The sequence below is a fragment of the Bubalus kerabau genome, chromosome X (assembly GCF_029407905.1).
Source record: "Bubalus kerabau isolate K-KA32 ecotype Philippines breed swamp buffalo chromosome X, PCC_UOA_SB_1v2, whole genome shotgun sequence".
NCBI lineage: Eukaryota > Metazoa > Chordata > Mammalia > Artiodactyla > Bovidae > Bubalus > Bubalus kerabau.
In genome coordinates this window covers 46,053,174-46,067,718 of record NC_073647.1, presented here as the reverse complement: position 1 = coordinate 46,067,718, position 14,545 = coordinate 46,053,174, and the positions used below count along the sequence as shown (strand labels likewise).

The following is a 14,545-nucleotide window of genomic DNA, read 5'->3' as shown; positions in this document are numbered from 1 at the left end:
ACCATCCCCAGGTGAAGCCCCCTTCCCATCTGGGTTCTGGCAATCTAGACCCTAATGTCACTCCACACCCCAAACAATGGCAGTAACACCGCACAATTACTCCTTGCCGCTGAGATCAAATGTGAAGCAGGGTTATTCACCTTCAGTGCAGACTCCTGACCCAGTCGACACCTCTACACTTTGGCTAACTGGGGACCTGAAGGTCTGTTCCCTCAGCTCTTGGGACCCCACATCCCTCCTCACTCAGGTGCCCACATCTTTGCTTCCTTCCCTCCCTTCCCATCAGAAATTCACACACACACAAATATCATATTTTCACCATTTGATGTGTATTTTAATCGCAGCCATCAGTTTACTATGTTAGTCTGAGAGTCAGTCTTTTCCTGGTTGGCCATTTCTAAGAAAGCAGACCTCTGGAGACACAATTTTAAACTGTCTGACCTTTTCTATTCAGTTACTGTCTGCCCAGCTTGTGCTTCTCCAGGGTCTCTCATTCTGAGTTGGCTGAGTTTACCTTCTCTTTTGATTCTGCCTCCTTCTTTGACTCTGCCTCATATTTTCGTCCCTTTTCGTCTTTGATTCAGTTTGTTACTTGCACAGGAACAGAAAATACAGTTTGGTTTTCCTGTTTCCTTCACATTCTTCGACTGAGTGTCATATGATCGGATTTTCTGTCTCAAGGTTCCTTTTATAGGTCTTCTGACCCTCCTGGTCATATTTCGTGCCTTGAAAGACAAAAGAAGGGTATTAGAATTGAGGAAAGGGTATAAAATCTGAGTTGGAAGGGAGATTTCATGAAAAGGGATGTCGGCTGATGAGGGTTTTTATGACAGGCAAGGGCAGTGTAGAGGTCTTGGGCAGCCAAGTCAATGGAGCACGTGGGGATCATAGATGGAATCATCTTACCTTGACACTGTCTCTGTATCTCTGTGGACAAAGGGTCTTCTTTCATCCTATCACCGTTGAAGCACACCGCATTGGAACTCTTCTTGTCTGTCATGGCTTCCTGGTTACCTTATGATGAGAGCAGGACATGGCCTAACCCAGAATCTCTTCCTCTGACCTCCCTATATATACCTTCTCAGGACAATGAGGAGCCACACCCTTCAATCTGATTGGTCAGCTAGGCACTCCCCCCGCCAATGGTGGCTTTGGGGTCTTAGACATCACAATGTACCACTGTGCCCATCAACATGGGTTAGTGGGTGCTGAGGGAGGCCATGATACAACCTTCTCACCCCTGACACCTCTGTGTATCTGATTCTGGGATGTGGTGAATCAGGGGCATGGTGTTTCTTCTCATGACCCTCAGACTTTCCTTCAGTGCCCTGTATTCTTTGAGTTATATGTCCCCCTTCAACACTCCTGCCTCCTCCATCCCTGTATGAACTTCTACCAAACACTTTTCACTCCAAATCTGTTCCACAGAGTTATCTAGTCATTTCATCTTTCGACCACCCTCTTCCCAGTGGGGGTTCTTAGGGGCTTAAGGAACTTTAGAGCAAGCACTTAACATGGAAAAAGGTAAATAATAACAGCTTGGATGTTTTTGCTACTCCAATAAGCTTTAGAGACCCCAAGACTTGGTGAATCCTCGGTCTGTTGCACCAAGGTCTATACACTGTCTCCATAAAATTACACATCAGAGCCTAGAAAGTCATAAATGTCTCCTCCACGAATATTGTTGGGGACACTTCAACTCTCATATTGAGTAGGGAAACTCAACTTGCCCCATCTACCAGAAATACATTCCCGATTAAAAAATAAATAAATAAAAAAGTATGTTGCCCAAAGGCAAGAGTCAGATGACCAATGCACCACTGTCTCTTGACGGAATCAATTCCCCAGTGGTCCCTCATTGACTGTTATCATCAGGTAGTGCCCAATGTGGAGCTGACCAATAGCTGAGCAGGAGAAGTATCAGTAGGTATCTCACTGATAGTTGGTTGCTTATTGGTAGGGCCAAGCTATGCACTGTACAATAGCTGGGCAAAACCTGTTGCTTAGTAATAGGATGTGGAGTAATACGGCAAAGCAATGGTCGCTGCTAATTGCTGTGCTCATGCTGCTCTGTTCCATAAGGATACGTTGGGTGCAGTGTGCTTTAATATTTTTGACTGACTCCTTTCCCACCTCAGATTTTGATTTCAAAGGCTTGTTTTACTTTTATACATCATTCTTTTCATTGTATTCCAGGCATGCCAGTCAGCAGTGCTTATCTATATTCCCCTCCAACAATTGCCACATGATTGCATGTTCCACATACATTATAGCTAATATTTCAAAGCCAACTAGAATGTCAAAGCCAGCCCACCTTGAGAACTTCTTTGACAAACCTTAACCTCACAGTGATTCTTATTCTATTCACAATGTAACAGAGCAGAGTGAGCACAGCCCTATGCAGTTAGCAATTGATGTGCTTCATTTCAACCCACCCTGTCCTAGGCAATAGGTGTAGCTTCGCCTTGCTTGGTGCCTCAGACGGCCCCACTCACAAGCAGCCAACTGTCAATGAGTGACCATTTGTTGTCCTGCTCAGCTACTGATCAGCACCACAGTGGGCCCTGATCCCCAGTTAATGTCAAGAAGGGAGTATTGGGGAAGTCATTAAGGTAGGGTGGTGTTGTGTTCATCACCTGGAAAGTGACAGAAGAAGCAGATTCAGGCATTCTTTTGGAGGGCCTGGAGATCACCCTGCCTTGGTCCAGAGGGTGACCTGTTGGTCCCAGTGAATAGACTGGGGACGACATCCTTTAGTGCTCAAGAGCCCTCACTAAGGCCCTCCAGTAGCCTTGGCCCAGGCCTTGAGAAATGGTGAACCTCTCCCCCATCCCTGTCTCTGTAACCTACTAACAGTGGCCATCTTCCTGGGCCTCAAACTCTAAGAACTGGTCTCCACACTTGGACAGCCTGAGGAAACAGGACCTATTGGATTGGGTGCCTGGCACCATCAAGGATGAGAGCTGGGTAGAATGTGGGAACCTTGCCCTGAAGGAGCTGCCAAATGAGATCTTCTGCTCATCCAGGATGGGACATTTCAAGGTGAAAGTTGTGCCTTGAGACTTTGCCCTCTCTTGACAGGGCAAGAATGACAGAAAATAACATTCATCTGGAAGAGATAGATAGGAACATTATTCCCTGACCATGACCTAACTTTAAGCACAAAGGATATGACAACAAGAAGTCTGTAACAACTTACCACAACTCTCTCTGACATTTGCCTTTAAATGTACTTAACTGAAAACGTTCAGTTACTTTGAGTTTTTAGGGCAAGAAACACCCACATCGTTATATGAATCTGTAAAAATCTTTCCCTGTTCCAAACTCTAACATTTAGTTTTGATGGGCCTCATTCTGCATCAAGCACATGGATTTGCAATTTCCATAACAACAATACTATCGAAGGGCTGACTTGGCCTCTCTTAAACAACAGCAGAGACTGGCCACATGCTCACAGTCATCCATAACATACCCACTGACTAGGCTTGGCTAAACTTTAGCCATGCTTCTCTCCTCTGAACTTTAGCTTTCCCCCAGGCTTGAGCAAACGCTAAGAGTCAGGTATTTCTGACTCCTTTAATAGGTCATTCTAAGAATCAGCTCACTACAGACAGAAATACTTCTTGTGAAACTGCTCCATCATGCTGTCTGTTCATCCATTTCCACCTCTTTCTCCATCTCACACACAAACACACACACACACACACACACAAATTTACACAAACACATAGTTGTTGTGCACCCTCCTTATCTTCCATGTTAACGAAAGATCTTTTTCTTTTTCATTTTGAGACACGTTAACAACTTGTATTCAAAGCATTCTCCCTATGGCAATCAGTTCATTTCATTTGTTCAGTTGTGTCCGACTGCGTGAAACCCCATGGACTGCAGCACACCAGGATTCCTTGTCCATCACCAACTCCCAGAGCTTGCTGAAATTCAAGTCCATCGAATCCCCGATGCAATCCAACCATCTCATCCTCTCTCATCCCCTTGTCATTGGCTTTCATTCCTTCCTAGCATCAGGATCTTTTCCAATGAGAGAGTTATATTCATCATGTGGAAAAAGTACTGGAGTTGCTGCTTCAGCATCAGTCCTTGTAGTGAATAATCGGGACTGATACCACATGTTCATGCAGTGGAGGCTGCATGGGCACAGGAGGGGCTAGAGGAGCTAGTCCATGTTCAAGGTCAGGAGTGGTGGCAGTGAGCAGATATACCTCGTCCAAGGTAAGTAGCAGTGGCTGCGCTTTGTTGGAGCAGCCGTGAAGAGATACCCAACGTCCAAGGTAAGAGAAACCCACATAAGATGGTAGGTGTTGCAAGACGGCATCAGAGGGCAGACACACTGAAACCAGAATCACAGATATCTAGTCAATCTAATCACATTAGAACCACAGCCTTGTCTAACTCAATGAAACTAAGCACTGACCTGTGGGGCCTCCCAAGTTGGGCGGGTCATGGTGGAGAAGTCTGACAGAATATGGTCCACTGGGGAAGGGAAGGGCAATCCACTTCAGTATTCTTGCCTTGAGATCCGCATGAACAGTATGAAAAGGCAAAATGATAGGATACTGAAAGAGGAACTGCCCAGGTCAGTAGGTACCCAATATGCTACTGGAGATCAGAGGAGAAATCACTCCAGAAATAATGAAGGGATTGAACCAAAGCAAAAACAATACCCAGTTGTGGATGTGACTGGTGACAGAAGAAAGGTCCAATGCTATAAAGAACAATATAGCATAAGAACCTGGAAGGTTAAGTCCATGAATCAAGGCAAATTGGAAGTGGTCAAACAGGAGATGGCAAGAAAGAAAGTCAACATTCTAGGAATCAGTGAACTAAAATGGACTGGAATGGGTGAATTTAACTCAAATGACCATTATTTCGACTACGGCGGGCAGGCATCCCTCAGAAGAAATGGATTAGCCATCATGGTCAACAAAAGAGTCCAAAATGCAGTAGCTGGAAGCAATCTCAAAAACTATAGAATGATCTCTGTTTGTTTCCAAGGCAAACCATTCAATATCACAGTAATCCAAGTCTGTGCCACCACAAGTAATGATAAAAAAGCTGAAGTTGAACGGATCTATGAAGACCGCCAAGACCTTATAGAACTAACACACAAAAAGATGTTCTTTATGTTATACTGGACTAAAATGCAAAAGTAGGACGTCAAGAAACACCTGGAGTAACAGGAAAATTTGGCTCTAGAGTATGAAATGAAGCAGGGCAAAGGCTAATAGAGTTTTGCAAAGAGAACACACTGGTCATAGCAAACACCCTCTTCCAAGAACACAAGAAAAGTCTCTACACATGGCCATCACCAGATGGTCAACACTGAAATCAGATTGATTATATCCTTTGCAGCCAAAGATGGAGAAGGTCTATACAGTCAGCAAAACAAGACTGGGAGCTGACTGTGGCTCAGATCATGATCTCCTTATTGCAAAACTCAGATTTAAATTGAAGAAAGTAGGGAAAACCACTACACCATTCAGGGATGATGTAAATCCTATCCCTTATGATTATACAGTGGAAGTGAGAAATAGATTTAAGGGACTAGACCTGACAGATAGTGTGCCTGATGAACTATGGATGGAGTTACGGGACATTGTACAGGGGACAGGGATAAAGACCTTCTCCATGGAATAGAAAGGCCAAAAAACAAAAGGGCTGTTTAGGGAGGGCTTACAAATAGTTGCGAAAAGAAGAGAAGTGAAAAGCACAGGAGAAAATGAAAGATATAAGCATCTGAATGCAGAGTTCCAAAGAATAGCAAGAAGAAATAAGAAAACGTTCCTCAGTGATCAATGCAAAGAAATAGAAAACAATAAAATGGGAAAAACTAGACATCTTTTCAAGAAAATTCGAGATAGCAAGGGAATATTTCATGCAAAGATGGGCTCGATAAAGGACAGAAATTGTATGGACCTAATAGAAGCAGAAGATATTAAGAAGAGGTTGTAAGAATACCCAGAAGCACTGTACAAAAAAAATATTCATGACCCAGCTAATCATGATGGTGCGATCACTCACCTAGGGCCAGACATCCTGGAATGTGAAGTCAAGTGGGCCTTAGAAAGCACAACTACGAACAAAGCTAGTGGAGGTGATGGAATTCCCGTTGAGCTATTTCAAATCCTGAAAGATGATGCAGTGAAAGCGCTGCACTCAATATGCCAGCTCATTTTGAAAACTCAGCAGTGGCCAAGGGACTGGAAAATGTCAGTTTTCACTCCAATCCCCAAGAAAGGCAACGCCAAAGAATGCTCAAACTACCACACAATTGCACTCATCTCACATGCCAGTCAAGTAATTCTTAAAATTCTCCAAAGCAGGCTTCAACAATATATGAATCATGAACTTCCAGACGTTCAAGCTGCTTATAGAAAAGGCAGAGGAATCAGAGATCAAATTGCCAACATCCGCTGGATCATGGAAAAAGCAAGAGAGTTCCATAAAAATATTTATTTTTGCTTTATTGACTATGCCAAAGCCTTTGACTATGTGGATCACAGTAAACTGTGGAAAATTCAGAAAGAGATGGGAATACCAGACCACCTAACCTGCCTCTTGGGAAAGCTCTATGCAGGTCAGGAAGCAACAGTTAGAACTGGACATGGAACAACAGACTGGTTCCAAGTAGGAAAAAGAGAACATCAAGGATGTATATTGTCACTCTGCTTATGTAATTTATATGCAGAGTGCATCATGAGAAACGCTGGACTGGAGGAAGCACAAGCTGGAATCAAGATGGCCAGGAGAAATATCAATAAGCTCAGATATGCAGATGACATCACGGTTATGGCAGAAAGTGAAGAAGAACTAAAGAGCCTCTTGATGAAAGTGAAAGATGACAGTGAAAAGTTGGCTTAAAGATCAACATTCAGAAAGCGAAGACCATGGCATCTGGTCCCATCACTTCATGGGAATTAGATGGAGAAACAATGGCTGAATTTATATTTCTGGGCTCCAAAATCACTGCAGATGGTGACTGCAGCCATGAAATTAAAGGAAGCTTACTCCTTGGAACTAGAGTTATGACTAACCTAGACAGCATATTAAAAAGCAGAGACTCTATGGGAGAGGGTGGGGTGATTTGGGAGAATGGCATTGAAACATGTATAATACCATATATGAAATGAATCACCAGTCCAGATTCAGTGCACGACATAGGATGCTTGGGGCTGGTGCACTGGGATGACCCAGAGGGATGGCACGGGGAGGGAGGTGGGAGGTGTGTACAGGATGGGGAACACATGTACAACTGTGGCAGGTTCCTGTGGAGGAATGGTAAAACCAATACCATATTTAAAGTAATTAACCTCCTATTAAAATAAATAAATTTATACTAAAATAAAAAATAAACAGCAGAGACATAACTTTGGCAACAAAGGTCTGTCTAGTCAAGGCTCTGGTATTTCCAGTGGTCAGGTATGGATTGAGAGTTGGACTATAAAAAAGCTGAGAGCCAAAGAATTGATCCTTTTGAACTGTGGTGTTGGGGAAGACTCTTGAGAGTCCCTTGGACTGCAAGGAGATCCAACCAGTCCATCCTAAAGGATATCAGTCCTGTGTGTTCATACTAAAGACTGATGTTGAAACTGAAATTCCAATATTTTGGCCATCTTATGTGAAGAGCTGACTCATTGGTAAAGACCCTGATGCTGGGAAATATTGAGGCAAAAGGAGAAGGGGACGACAGAGGAAGAGATGGTTAGATAGCATCACCAACTCAATGGACATGGGTTTGGGTGGACTCCGCGAGTTGGTGATGGACAGGGTGGCCTGGTGTGCTGCGGTTCATGGTGTCGCAAAGAATCAGACACGACTGACAAACTGACTGACTTTCTCTCGGTCTTTCAGTGGAGACCAGTTGTTCTGTCTTCCCATTTGTCTCTGCCTCTCCAAATTTAAGTGCATCAATTATCTATTATGGTCTTGAAGGGGTGATCTTGTGGGGGAGCATCACTGTACAGTCTGTACCATAGTCAGCAGGGGGTGGTGGTGGGGTGTGGCTGGATTTGATGGACCACAAGTCACATCTTGCCTTAGGGTGTGCCAGCACCTATGGCTGGAAAGTTCAGTGGTACCAGGTCTGAAGCCAGATGTGAGGCAGAGACTTCCTTTTCCTAATTGGCTTTCACTGTCCTATTGGGGGCAGGGTGGGATCCCAAGTTTCTGGAGCAGAAGCCCTGAATATCAGGCCAGATCTGGCTGTGTTCCCTCAAGGATGTACACTCCCCTTTCCCAGGACTGCAACCCTTGCCACAGAGGGCCAAGAGGAGCATGTTCTGGTTGGAAAAAGAACAAAAGGAGCAAATCTCCATGCTGGCTGCTTACAGAGATCCAGGCTACCTCCAACGTGCCATCTGTGCCATCACCATCAGTAGCATCTCCTGACCTGCTTAAGCATACCTTCTGGTCTGAGATCTCTTGGTCCCTCACAGCTGATCACTTCCCCAGGATTCTGCTATCCCTGCCCTGTGGAAGAGGGGTGTTATTGGGCAGGTGAGGCCCTCATGGGCTCTGGGCACATACTGGGTCATCTGCTTTGGCAATCTGGCCTCCATCAGAGATCAGGATTTCTCCTGATATGCTGCCGATATAAGTGCCCTCCATGAGCATCACCCTGGCTCTTCCACCCACATGCCGCCCTGGGCCAGATGCACCTCCGTTTCCCACATCCCAGCTGTCTGCCTGGTCATGGTAGCCCCTACTCAAGTGCAGATCGGCCACACAGTGTAAGCAGGGCGTGTGCAAGGGAGGGCAGTTGTTGGGCAAACAGGCATACATAAATGCGGTCTCAAACTGTCCTCTTCATTGTGGCTTAGGAGCAAGCCCCTGAGAACATGCTCCTGGACGGGGGAGTCTGGCCTTCCCACAGACCTCCTGTTAGTCCACATAGCCCTACAACCATCTAAGGGTGTTTGTCTTCCCTGTGTCAGACACCAGGACTTTTGTGTCCAATATATGGCTCGGACCACTCACACCCATGGCATATCTCCAGCCATGTAATCTCCATTATATTCTGAGTCCTCTCCCATGGGCACACGTCAGGACTTGAATCATCCTTTTCCCTTCATACCCTGTTCCCTGTGGATCTTTCTTTGAGAGTACGTTTGGGAATCTTTCTGCATTTTCCAATTAGTTTATTGATCTAATTGTTCTACATGTTGATCGATAATTTTATTTTTTTTCTTTCATTCAAATATATTTGATTTACCATGTTGTGTTTCAGGTGTACAGCAAAGTGATTCAGCTTTACATATATATTTACTTGGGCTTCCCACTTGGCTAAGTTGGTAAAGAATCAACCTGCAATGAAGGAGATTTGTGTTCAATCCCTGGGTTGGGAAGATATGCTCAGAGGGACATGACGAGCCTCTCCAGTATTCTTGCCTGGGGAATCTCATGGACAGAGGAGCCTAGCAGGCTACAGTCCATAGGGTCACAAAGAGTAGGGCACATCTAAATCAACTGAGCTTGCACAGGCACACATACATATATCTATTCCTCTACAAATTCATTCTCCATTTATGTTGTTACAGAATTTCTAGCAGAGTTTCCTGTGGTTTTGTAGTAGGTCCTTGTTGGTTATCTATTTTATATATAGTGGTGTCTATATATATGTTAATCCCCAACTCCCAATTCATCCCCCCTCCCCAACTTGCCATTTGATTACCGTCAGCATGGCTTCTATGTAGATGTGTTTTTGATGTTCTTTAGGGGAGGCAGTTTAATCGTTTTAAGTCATCCTACTTTTCTATTGTTGCTTTTGTTGCCTATGCTTTCAGTGCCACATACATAAAATTACTTCTAAGACCAATATTTAGAACATCTCCAGGATGTTTTCTTCTAGTTCATTTATAGTTTCAGATCTTGCATTTAAATCTTTAATCAACTCTGAGTTTAGTTTTTTATGTGGTATTAGGTAAGGGTCCTATTGCAATCTTTGGCATTCAGATTTCTAGTTGCCCATGGCAGTTAATTGAAGAGATGGTGAGGTGAAACTTAATCATGATCATGTCAAGGCAGTAAAAAGTGACAAGCCTGTAGAAAAGGGACTGGAGTGAGGGACTTGGCCAAGAGCATGTAAAGTTTGGGGATTCCCACTTTATTCCCACTGATACGTGGATGTGACCCTGGGCAGATGAGTTCTGACCCTAGGCACATAGACTTGCTCTTGACCTCTGCCAATCAAGAGAAGCCTCTGGGCCAGCAGGATTGTGCACTCATCATGAGTCTATGGGCACTGCTTTGGCTTTTGCATTGGGTGTCATGCAAATGGGTTTTCTTAATACAAAGACATAGAGCTCCTCTTGACTACTGATAAACTAAGCTTCTCATTTAAGTTCCTTTAACTTCTGATCCACTCTCTAGTTTATGGTTTTTACTATATTTTCAAACAGATTCTTGGACATACTTGGCAGAAGAGAGTGATTCTCTCCCTTACAGTCTTAGATAATCCAACTTCTGATAATATTTTATATCACCACACTGCTGATTTCTAATCCGTTTACCTCTCTGGCATGCATTTCTGAGAAGATACATAATCAAAAATCTATCCTACAAACTGCATGTAATGATCTGCATGAGATTAGAGAACGTGAAAATATTAATACACAAGAGAATGATTAAGAACATTTCCTTGGGAGGTGACCATTCGGCTGGCCTCAGGTGGTTGCTAGTTTCTGAGTCACAGAAGATAGGATGGACACAGGCAAAGAGGAAAGTAGAAGGTCTTAGGGAAATCATTGTATCAATCAATAGAGATTGAATGGCCACAGCTACAGGGGTCAGTTGGAATCTATTCATAGCGAACCGGTATAAGTGGAAGTATAAAGAGTTTCTACTAGTCTTTGTGAGTGCTAATGAGCAAACCTCCCACCCCCATACAACACAGCATTTGCAATAGAACTTGTCATGTTTAAATCACAATATACTTTCCTTTTCCAGGACAGCTACAGGCGTCTGACATTTATTTATTGTTGTTGATCTAAATGGATATACCCTTTCTCAACTCATGACTTAGAGTTTTTCTCTTTTAACCCTAAGAGACTTTGGATCCTTTTTAAACTCTATGCATCCTCAATTCTTTCTGCAAGGTGGCAGTATATCCATGGATATTAAAATATATACCAGCACGACTTTAGGGAAACAAGGCCCTCTAACCTCCACTTTTGGTCCATCTCAGGACTTTCCTGATAGCTCACTTGGGAAAGATTCTGCCTGCAAAGCTGTAGACATCAGTTCAATTCCTGGGCAGGGAAGATTTGGTGGAGAAAGGATAAGCTACCCACTCAAGCATTCTTTGGCTTCCCTTGTGGCTCAGCTGGTGAAGAATCCACCTTCAATGTGAGAGGCCTGGGCTTGATCCCTGGTTTGGGAAGATCCCCTGGAGTAAGGAAAGTCTACCTACTCTAGTATTCTGGCCTGGAGAATTCCATGGACTGTATAGTCCATGGTTCACCAAACTTCAGACAAGACTGAGCAACTTTCACTTTCAGCTCTTCAGGCCTAGTAATCTTTTAATTCCCCTAACAGCAAGTATTTCAGTCAGTCCTGCAACAGGGCATTAACTTGTGATAGTGTTAAATGGTGATAATATGTATAGATCTGGAATCACAGCACCCACCTTTCAGGGCTCTCTGTCCATATCATCCTGGTAGCTGCTTACCTGACTAATTTTCTGAGGCAGAGTTGATAGTTCTCCCACTTCCTTTGAAAGGACAACAAACTCAGGGTCTCCTTCACTCTTAATGATTTTAAATCACATTCAGTGACTGACTTTGAATCATCAACTGTGTCTCTCAGGAGTTAAAGTGCCAGAAAGATTTAACTAGGGAGCTGCAGTCCAGATGAAAAATACTTCAGCATTGACTTAAAATCTGATCTCAGCTCTTTTGATGCTGATGGTGAAACTCTGTTTTAATTGTTTCTAAAATGTTTTCTGAAAACACACGGGATTCCTCTAGTAGAGACTCTGCCTTATATATCTCCGTATTTGATTGACTACTGCTTGAGACTCTTCAAACACTTCAAAATTAAGTTAAACACCAAATTAAATATTCGATACTCTTCTTTTTAAACCATGAAAACATGTAGAACTTGAACTAACAAAAGAGTTTATTGGAGAAGAATATTTTACGACTGTAGTTATTTAGAAATACTAGATGATGGTGATAAATATAAGACCAGTTTTACATTCTAAACTTAATACTTTTACCAAAAGTCTCTGTCCTGACATCTCTGGCTGTCCAGTGGTTAGGACTCCATGCTTTCACTAGAAGGGGAACTGGTCCAATCCCTGGTCAGGGAACTAAGATCCCAAAAACTGCATGGTGCCCCCCACCCAAAAACAATATCTGTGTGTCGTGATCCTGTTAGTCATCTGCACCAGGATTTGGCCACCTCCACTGCCCTGATCTTGGGAACACACAGCTCCCACAAATTTCTCAGGATAGCAGTGGCCTAATTGATATTTGGTCTGATCACTCCAAACATTATTTTAATCTTTGGGAGTGGTCATTGTGGGTTTTAGTTGTATCAGCATTTTGTGCTGCCTGAGCACCTTTAGCTGACAGCATAGGTGAGTGATGCAACAAAGCCCGTTATGACATAAATGGCCAAGAGGTGATTTCTGCCTGCCTCACTCAGGGGAAGTATGACATTCACCATCCCCAGGTGAAGTCGTCTTCCCATCTGGGTTCTGGAAATCTAGACCCGAATGTCACTCCACACCCCAAACAATGGCAGGAACACCGCACCACTACTCCTTGCCGCTGAGATCAATTGTTAAGCAGGGTTATTCACCTTCAGTGCAGACTCCTGACCCAGTCGACACCTCTACTCTCTGGCTACCCGGGAACCTGAGAGTCTGTTCCCTCAGCTCTTGGGACCCCACATCCCTCCCCATTCAGGTGCCTACCTCTTTGCTTCCTTCCCTCCTTTCCCATCAGAAAACTCTCACACACACAAATATCAACTTTTCACCATTTGATGTGTATTTTACTCACAGCCATCAGTTTACTATGTTAGTGTGAGAGTAAGTCTTTTCCTGGTTGGTCATTTCTAAGGAGCAGACCTTTGGAGACACAATTCAGAACTTTCTGACCTTTTCTATTCAGTTTCTGGCTGCCCAGGTTGTACTTCTCTAGGGTCTCTCATTCTTGGGTGGCTGAGCTTACCTTCTCTTTTGATTATGACTCCTTCTTTGACTCTGCCTCATATTTTGGTATCCTTCTTGGCTTTGATTCAGTTTCTTACGTGCACAGGAACAGAAAAAAACAGTTTGGATTTCTTGTTTTCTTCACCTTCTTCGACTGAATGGCATATGATCGGATTTTCTTTCTCAAGGTTCACTTTAGAGGTTCTGACCCTCATGGTCATATTCCGTGCCTCGAAAGACAAGAGAAGGGTATTAGATTTGAGGAAAGGTTATAACATCAAAGTTGGAAGGGACATTTAGTGAAAAGAGATGTGGGCTAAGAGGGCTTTTGTGGCTGGCAAGGGCAGTGTAGAGTTCTTGGGCAGCAAAGTCAATGGAGAACGTGTGGAGCATAGATGGAATCATCTTACCTTCACACTACCTCTGTATCTCTGTGGGCAAAGGGTCTTCTTTTGTCCTTTCACCCTTGAAGCACACTGCATTGGAACTCTTCTTGGCTTCGTGGCTTCCTGGTTACCTTAAGATGATAGCAGGAAATGGCCTAACACAGAATCTCTGCCTCTGACCTCCCTTCTTAGAACAATGAGGAGCCACACCCTTCAATCTTATTGGTCAGCTAGGCACTCCCCCAGCCAATGGTGGCTTTGGGGTCTTAGACATCACAATGAACCACTGTGCCCATCAACATGTGTTAGTGGGTGATGAGGGCGGTCATGATACAACTTTCTCACCCCTGACACCTCTGTGTGTCTGATTCTGGGATGTGGTGATTCAGGGGCATGGTGTTTCTTCTCATGACCCTCAGAATTTCCTTCAGTGCCCTTTTTTCTTTGACTTATATGTCCCCCTTCAACATCCCTGCCTGTTCCATCCCTGTATGAACCTCTATCAAAATCTTTTGACTCCAAATCTGTTCCTCAGAGTCGTCTAGTCATTTCAACTTGTGACCACCCTCTTCCTAGTGGGGGTTTGTGAGGGGCTTAAGGAATTTAAGAACAAGCACTTAACATGGAAAAAGGTAATTAAGAACACGTTGGATGTTTTTGCTACTCCAATGAGCATTAGAGACCCCAAGACTTGGTAAATCCTCAGTCTGTTGCCCCAAGGGCTATACACCGTCTCCATAAAATTACACATCAGAGACAAGAAAGACATAAATGTCTCCTCCACTAATATTGTTGGGGACACTTCAACACTTATATTGGATAGGGAAACTCAACTTTCCCCATCTACCAGAAATACATTCCCGATTAAAAAAAATAAAAATAATAAGTTGCCCAAAGGCAAAAGGCAGATGACCAATGCACCCCTGTCTCTTAACTGAATTACTTCCCCACTGTCTCTTAACTGAATCACTTCCCCAGTGTCTCT

The 14,545-nt window shown here is 43.7% G+C and overlaps 1 long non-coding RNA gene across 1 annotated transcript; it reads right to left on the bottom strand.

Moving 5' to 3' along the window:
- Window positions 1-327: 327 nt before the first annotated feature.
- Window positions 328-13,720, bottom strand: LOC129639455 (uncharacterized). Its single transcript, XR_008708422.1, has 4 exons — window positions 13,585-13,720; window positions 13,194-13,404; window positions 907-1,014; window positions 328-725 (listed from the first exon to the last, which is right to left on the bottom strand). It is a non-coding gene; the product is annotated as an uncharacterized LOC129639455 (long non-coding RNA).
- Between the last annotated feature and the right edge of the window lie 825 nt (window positions 13,721-14,545).